The sequence below is a fragment of the Tarenaya hassleriana genome, unplaced genomic scaffold (assembly GCF_000463585.1).
Source record: "Tarenaya hassleriana unplaced genomic scaffold, ASM46358v1 Cleome399, whole genome shotgun sequence".
Classification (NCBI taxonomy): domain Eukaryota; kingdom Viridiplantae; phylum Streptophyta; class Magnoliopsida; order Brassicales; family Cleomaceae; genus Tarenaya; species Tarenaya hassleriana.
The window spans coordinates 73,150-79,480 of NW_010966875.1; positions in this window are offsets into that span (position 1 = coordinate 73,150).

Genomic DNA, 6,331 nt, shown 5'->3' on the forward strand with positions numbered 1-6,331 from the left:
CCAAGCGTTCATAGCGACGTTGCTTTTTGATCCTTCGATGTCGGCTCTTCCTATCATTGTGAAGCAGAATTCACCAAGTGTTGGATTGTTCACCCACGTCGTGAGACATGTTAGTTTTACCCTATTGATGTCCGTGTCGCGATAGTAATTCAACCTAGTACGAGAGGAACCATTGATTCGCACAATTGGTCATCGCGCTTGATTGAAAAGCCAGTGGTGCGAAGCTACCGTGCGCTGGATTATGATTGAATGCCTCTAATTCAGAATCCGGGCTAGAAGCGACGCATGAGCTTTCCGTCCGATTGCCGACCCTCAGTAGGGGCCTTTTGGCTCCCAAAGGCATGTGTCGTAGGCCAAGTGTCCGCAGCGGAAGAGTTGTGTGGACTGCCTTGGATTATAATTTCCACCGAATGGCGAGTAGAATCTTTCGCAGATGACTTAAATACGCGACGGGGTATTGTAAGTGGCAGAATGGCCTTGCTGCCACGATCCACTGAGATTCAGCCCTTTGTCGCTTGGATTCGACCCTCCCCTCCTCGAAAACACTTTACTTAATTCGACCCTCCCTTCCTCCGAAAACACTTGTCTAATTCGCTCCCCTTTTCGAAAAACACCCGATTCTAACCGGAGGGTAGCATTTTGGACTTGGTGAAAATTTATCTAAGTCATTGTATGCGTTCGGACTTTGTTCGGATGAATGCACGCGAGTGTTCGGGTCAGTTCGTATGTAGGCGTTCGGGCTTGTCATGATGCTCGTATGAACGTGTTTGGGCTTGTTCGGATGAACTTATGTGCTCGGAAAACAGTGACATCGGAAAACACATGGGATGAATAAAAACGATCAAACACGTGGAACGTGGGGAGGATTACTCGGACTCGATAGAACTTCGGGAAACGTGCTGGAAGCATATGGATTCGTACCCGTTTGAGGAGTTTTCTCGGGAATATGCGGAGATCGGGAAACATGCGGAAATCACTCGGTCACGTTTAGGTGAGTTTTCTCGGAAACATGCTAGATCTCCTAGACTCGTTTGAATAGTTTTCTTGGGAATATGGGAGATCTCCAGGAATATGCGAAATAAGAAAACATGCGAGATCTTCCGGACTCAATTCGAGAGTTTTCTCGGGATTCATGAAACGTGTGAGATTTCCCGAACTCGTTTGAGAGCTTTATGGAGAATATGTGGAAATCGTGAGACGTGCGAGGATCACTCAGTCACTTATAGGGGAGTTTTCTTGAGAAACGTGCGGGAATCACACGAATTTGTACCCGTTTGAGGAGTTTTCTCGGGAATATGCAGAGATCCCCGGGAATATGCAGGAATGTGAAATCTCTCGAACTCATTTCGGGAGCTTTCTGAGGAATATGGGAGATCCCCGAGAATGCGCAGAAATCGAGAAACGTGCGGCTATATTCTTATGTGTGGGAAAAATCGAAAAAAATTTCATCGATCATTTCATGTCCAAATGAAATGAAATTGCTACCACGACATAAATATGAGATGTGGAAACTACCCGAAAAGTTTCACATAAACCAAAATTCGTATAGCATTTTTCAAAATTATCGATGATCGGAGAAATTTATCGGATGTACGGAGTTTTTCAAACATGTGCGGGGTTTCTCGGACCTATGTGCAGTTTCTCGGACTGTATGGATGCAGTTTCTTGGACCTGTGCGGAGTTTCTCGGACTGTATGGACGCAGTTTCTCGGACTGTATGGACGCAGTTTCTCGGACATGTTCAGATTTTTCTCGCCATGATCAGAATTTCTCCGACCATTCGGGGTTTCTCGGACTGTAGGGGGAGCTAGAGGGTCGTAGTCGAAGAAATTTCTCATATGAACAGAGTTCCTCGAACATGTGCGGGGTTTCTCGGACCTGTGCGCAGTTTCTCGGACTTGTTCAGACGTAGTTTCTCGGACCTGTGCGGAGTTTCTCGGACCAACGCGCACCCAGATGTGCGGAAAATCGAAAAAATAAAATCCATCGAACATTTCATGTACAAATGAAATGAGATTTATACCACAACATAAGTATGAGATGTAGAGGCTACCCAAGAAGTTTCGCTGAAAAACTCATTCGTATGTAATTACTGTGAATTATCGATGATGTTCGGTAAAATATTCGGGAAAAATAGTTCCTATGCTCGGAAAATTATGCAACGTTGCCACAAATAAGATCATACCACCTAATGTCGCATACAAAAAATCAGATCAAAATTCAGAGCATATTTGTTTCTATGGCTGTACTTCTGCTCAAACATTTCAATGTTTCCTCGTGCCATAAGTGTTTTGGCAAATAAACCTACATAGGGGGTGGGGGGAAAAGGGGGGCAAAATATAAAGGAGATGGGAGATGGGGAGATGGGAGAGGGGAGACGGGCGACGGATGATGGATTTCCAACGATGGGAGGTCGGTAAGGTCATGTATGTTCCCCCCTCATACACGATCGTGCCGGCATGGGATGGTCTGCCGGATGACTATCCCGCCGGTCGAAAATTTTCCGGCCACGATTCACCGAAATTTTCAGTGTCGTCGGATTTACGCACTGAGCAGTCCCGTATGGTGCTCACGTTCGGGAAAATTTATGGTCTGGGTCATCCACCGGGTGGTTGTTGGGTCGGTACGGTCATGTATGTTCCCCCCTCATACACGATCGTGCCGGCATGGGATGGTCTGCCGGATGACTATCCCGCCGGTCTGAAAATTTCCGGCCACGGTTCATCGAAATTTTCAGTGCCGTCGGATTTACGCACTGAGCAGTCCCGTATGGTGCTCACGTTCGGGAAAATTTATGGTCTGGGTCATCCATCCGCGAACCAAAAATGCGAAATCCAAACAATCTCGTTTTTCTCCCATTCCCCGATTTTTCTCATTCCCAACAAGGGGAATGGGGGGAAAGGGGGTGGGAGGTGGGATGTGGGAGATGGGAGATGGGAGATAGAGGAGATAGAGGTGGGAGATGGGGAGATGGGTGATGGGTGATAGAGGTGATAGAGATAGGAGATGGGGAGATGGGAGATGGGAGATGGGAGATGGGTGATGGGTGATAGAGGTGATAGGAGATAGGAGATGGGGAGATGGGAGATGGGTGATGGGTGATGGTTAATGGTTCTTCAACCGACCATTCGGAGATTTCTCGGACATGTTCGGATTTTTCTCGGACATGTTCGGAGATTTCTCGGACTTGTTCGGATTTTTCTCGAACATGTTCGGAGATTTCTCGAACTTTTTCAGATTTTTCTCGGACATGTTCAAAGATTTCTCGGACTTGTTCGGAAATTTCTCGGAGCTGTGCGCAGTATGTCGGACCTGTGCGCATTTTCTTGGACTGTACGGACGCAGTTTCTCGGCCATGTGTGAAATCTCTCGAACATGTTCGGATTTTTCTTGGTCACGAGACGAGTTTCTCCGACCTTTCGGAGTTTCTCGGACTGTAGGGGGAAATAGAGGGTGACGTTCGGAGAAAATTCTCGGATGAACAGAAATTTCCGAGCATGTTCGAAGTTTCTCGGACTTGTGCGCAGTTTCTCGGCCATGTGCGAAATTTCTCGAACATGTTCGGATTTTTCTCGGTCATCCGACGAGTTTCTCCGATCATTCGGAGTTTCTCGGACTGTAGAGGCGGACTAGAGGGTCATGGTCGGAGAAAATTCTCGGATGAACGGAAGTTTTCGAACATGTTCGAGGTTTCTCGGACTTGTGCGCATTTTCTCGGACTGTACGGACGCAGTTTCTCGGCCATGTGCGAAATATCTCGAACATGTTCGGATTTTTCTCGGTCATCCAACGAGTTTCTCTGACCATTCGGGTTTCTCGGACTGTAGAGGCGGACTAGAGGGTCATGGTCGGAGAAAATTCTCGGATGAATGGAAGTTTTCGGACATGTTCGAGGTTTCTCGGACCTGTGCGCAGTTTCTCGGCACTGGGCGGAATTCCTCGGACGGATTTTTCTCGGTCATGAACGGAATTTCTCCGACCATTCGGAGTTTCTCAGACTGTAGAGGAGAACTAGAGGGTCGTGGTCGGAGAAAATTCTCGGATGAACGGAAGTTTTCGAACATGTTCGAGGTTTCTCGGACGCAGTTTCTCGGACTGGACGGACGCAGTTTCTCGGACTGGACGGACGCAGTTTCTCGGACCTGTGCGAGATTTCTCGGACCAGCATGTGTGGAAAATCGAAAATAATAATTTTCATCAGTCATTTCTTTTCCAAATGGAATGAAATTTATACCACAACACAAATATGAGATGTAGAGGCTTCCCAAGAAGTTTCGCTGAAAAACTCATTCGTACGTAATTATTATGAATTATCGACGATATTCGGTAAAAAATTCGGGAAAAATAGTTCCGGTGTCAGAAAATTATGACACTTTGCCACAAATAAGGTCATATCATCATAGTGTTGTGTACCTAAAATCAGATAAAAAATCCCAGCCGATTTTTTCTCTAGAGGCGTACATCTGCTCAAATATTTCAATGTTTCCTAATGCCAAAAGCTTTTTTGCAAATAAACCTATATAGTGTGAGGGAAAAATGGGTAAATTTTTCGCACTTTTACCCTTGTCCATTTTCCTCGTCCATTAGTTCTTGCAGGTACAGTCACGGACAAGTCAATGGCCAAGACAATGCCGAGAAGCCCTTGCAAGCTTCCAAGCGGGTCACAGACTACAGACGACTTCGTACGACCAGGCCCCGATTCCAGGACACTCTCCCACGACCCAGGATCAGCCCAGATCATGACCATGGCCGGACCAGATCGAAGACCAGCTTTGACCCGAGACTTACCTTCTTGGTCGCGATATGGCCCAAGACGAGTTCTTGTGCGTGTCCGACTAAGTCCTGTGGTTTGGGTTCGGGCCAAAGCCCATTTAAACATTCTAGAAGGTCCTAGGATAGGTTTTGGCAACTTAGGATGCGTCCTTTTTCGTTTTCGGCAAGTAGGGACAAAAAGGAAGAATAGGGGACCGAAATATGTGAACTTTCCTTTTTCGTTGTTAAGCCAAATCTGAATAAATAGAAGGGTTGGCCGAAAGGGAAAGGCATCTCGTGCAACCCCAATTCTCTCACTTTGAGCCCCGAAACCCTAGCTTGTGCGCTGGCTTGTTTTCTCCCTTGGATCTCCGCCGTTTGGCTCACAAACCATCGCCGGAGACCAAGCTCCTTGTACCAAGCCGCACGCCACCTTGTAACCCTTTTTCTTTGATTAATAAAACTCCCGCCGTACCGCCGGCGTTCCTCTCCTCCTCTTGGACCTCCTCTTTCTCTCCCTAAGGCTTAGCCAAGGCCACCGAAGCTCTCCCAAGGACCTACATTGCGTCCGAGACTTCCCAACACCTAGGCTGCCTCACGTGGGTCCTTAGTTCGAAAACTAACCCCGTGATATCTGGTATCAGAGCCTGGTTCGCTCAAAAACGGACCAAACTTGATCCTTTCATCGCTTCCGCACCACACCGAGAATGAGAGAGAAGACATGGCTCGCAACGGGACCACTACCGACGTCACTGCCTCTGACTCGCAGTCTCGGGGACACGTACCTGGTGCACGGAGGGCTGAGGAGCCCCGCATGACGAGATCCCGTGCCCAGACCGTGGCGGACGCTGCTGCGCATGCCCCTTGTTGGTTTAGTGCTCTATGATGTACTGATTATGAGCTTTGTTCAGATACATTCGATGTATTGATACTTTCTATATGTTTTTTTTATGAGAGTATCTTGTTCATTACATGTTCCTGCATGCTAGATCTGTTATGAAATCCATGTATCATTATGAATGATACTAAACTCCCTAGTCTTGTGTCATTATGGGAATAACGACATAATAAGACTAGTATGATGTGTGATTGATGATCACATAGATGATCATAGGTATTGGATACGATCACAATCATAGGTATTCGTTGCAGAACGGAATACTGGACTGACCCGCATGAGATTGTCACATGGACTAGCGTCATGACTTGAATCTCATACGACGATTCCATGATTGGATCCTAAGACCTGAGATATCTACAGAATCCAACATGAGGAGTTGCGTGCTTTGATTACGTCAAACGTCCTGCGTAACAGGAGGACTATAAAGACGTGTATCAGGTACGAAACGAATCATGTACTGGATTGTAGATAGTCAAGACGGGATTTGTACCTCTCGTAAAAGAGAGAGATATCGCTGGGCCCCTCGTGTGAGCAAGACTGTAGAAATGTGTGGCCGCACTATAGACGAACGTCGTCTATTTCAGACAGTCAAACTCAGTGAACGAGAAAGCAGTCGAATCAGATAAGGTGGCTTGTCCATGCCTTATGTTCGACATATGATATCGCGACACAAAAGGA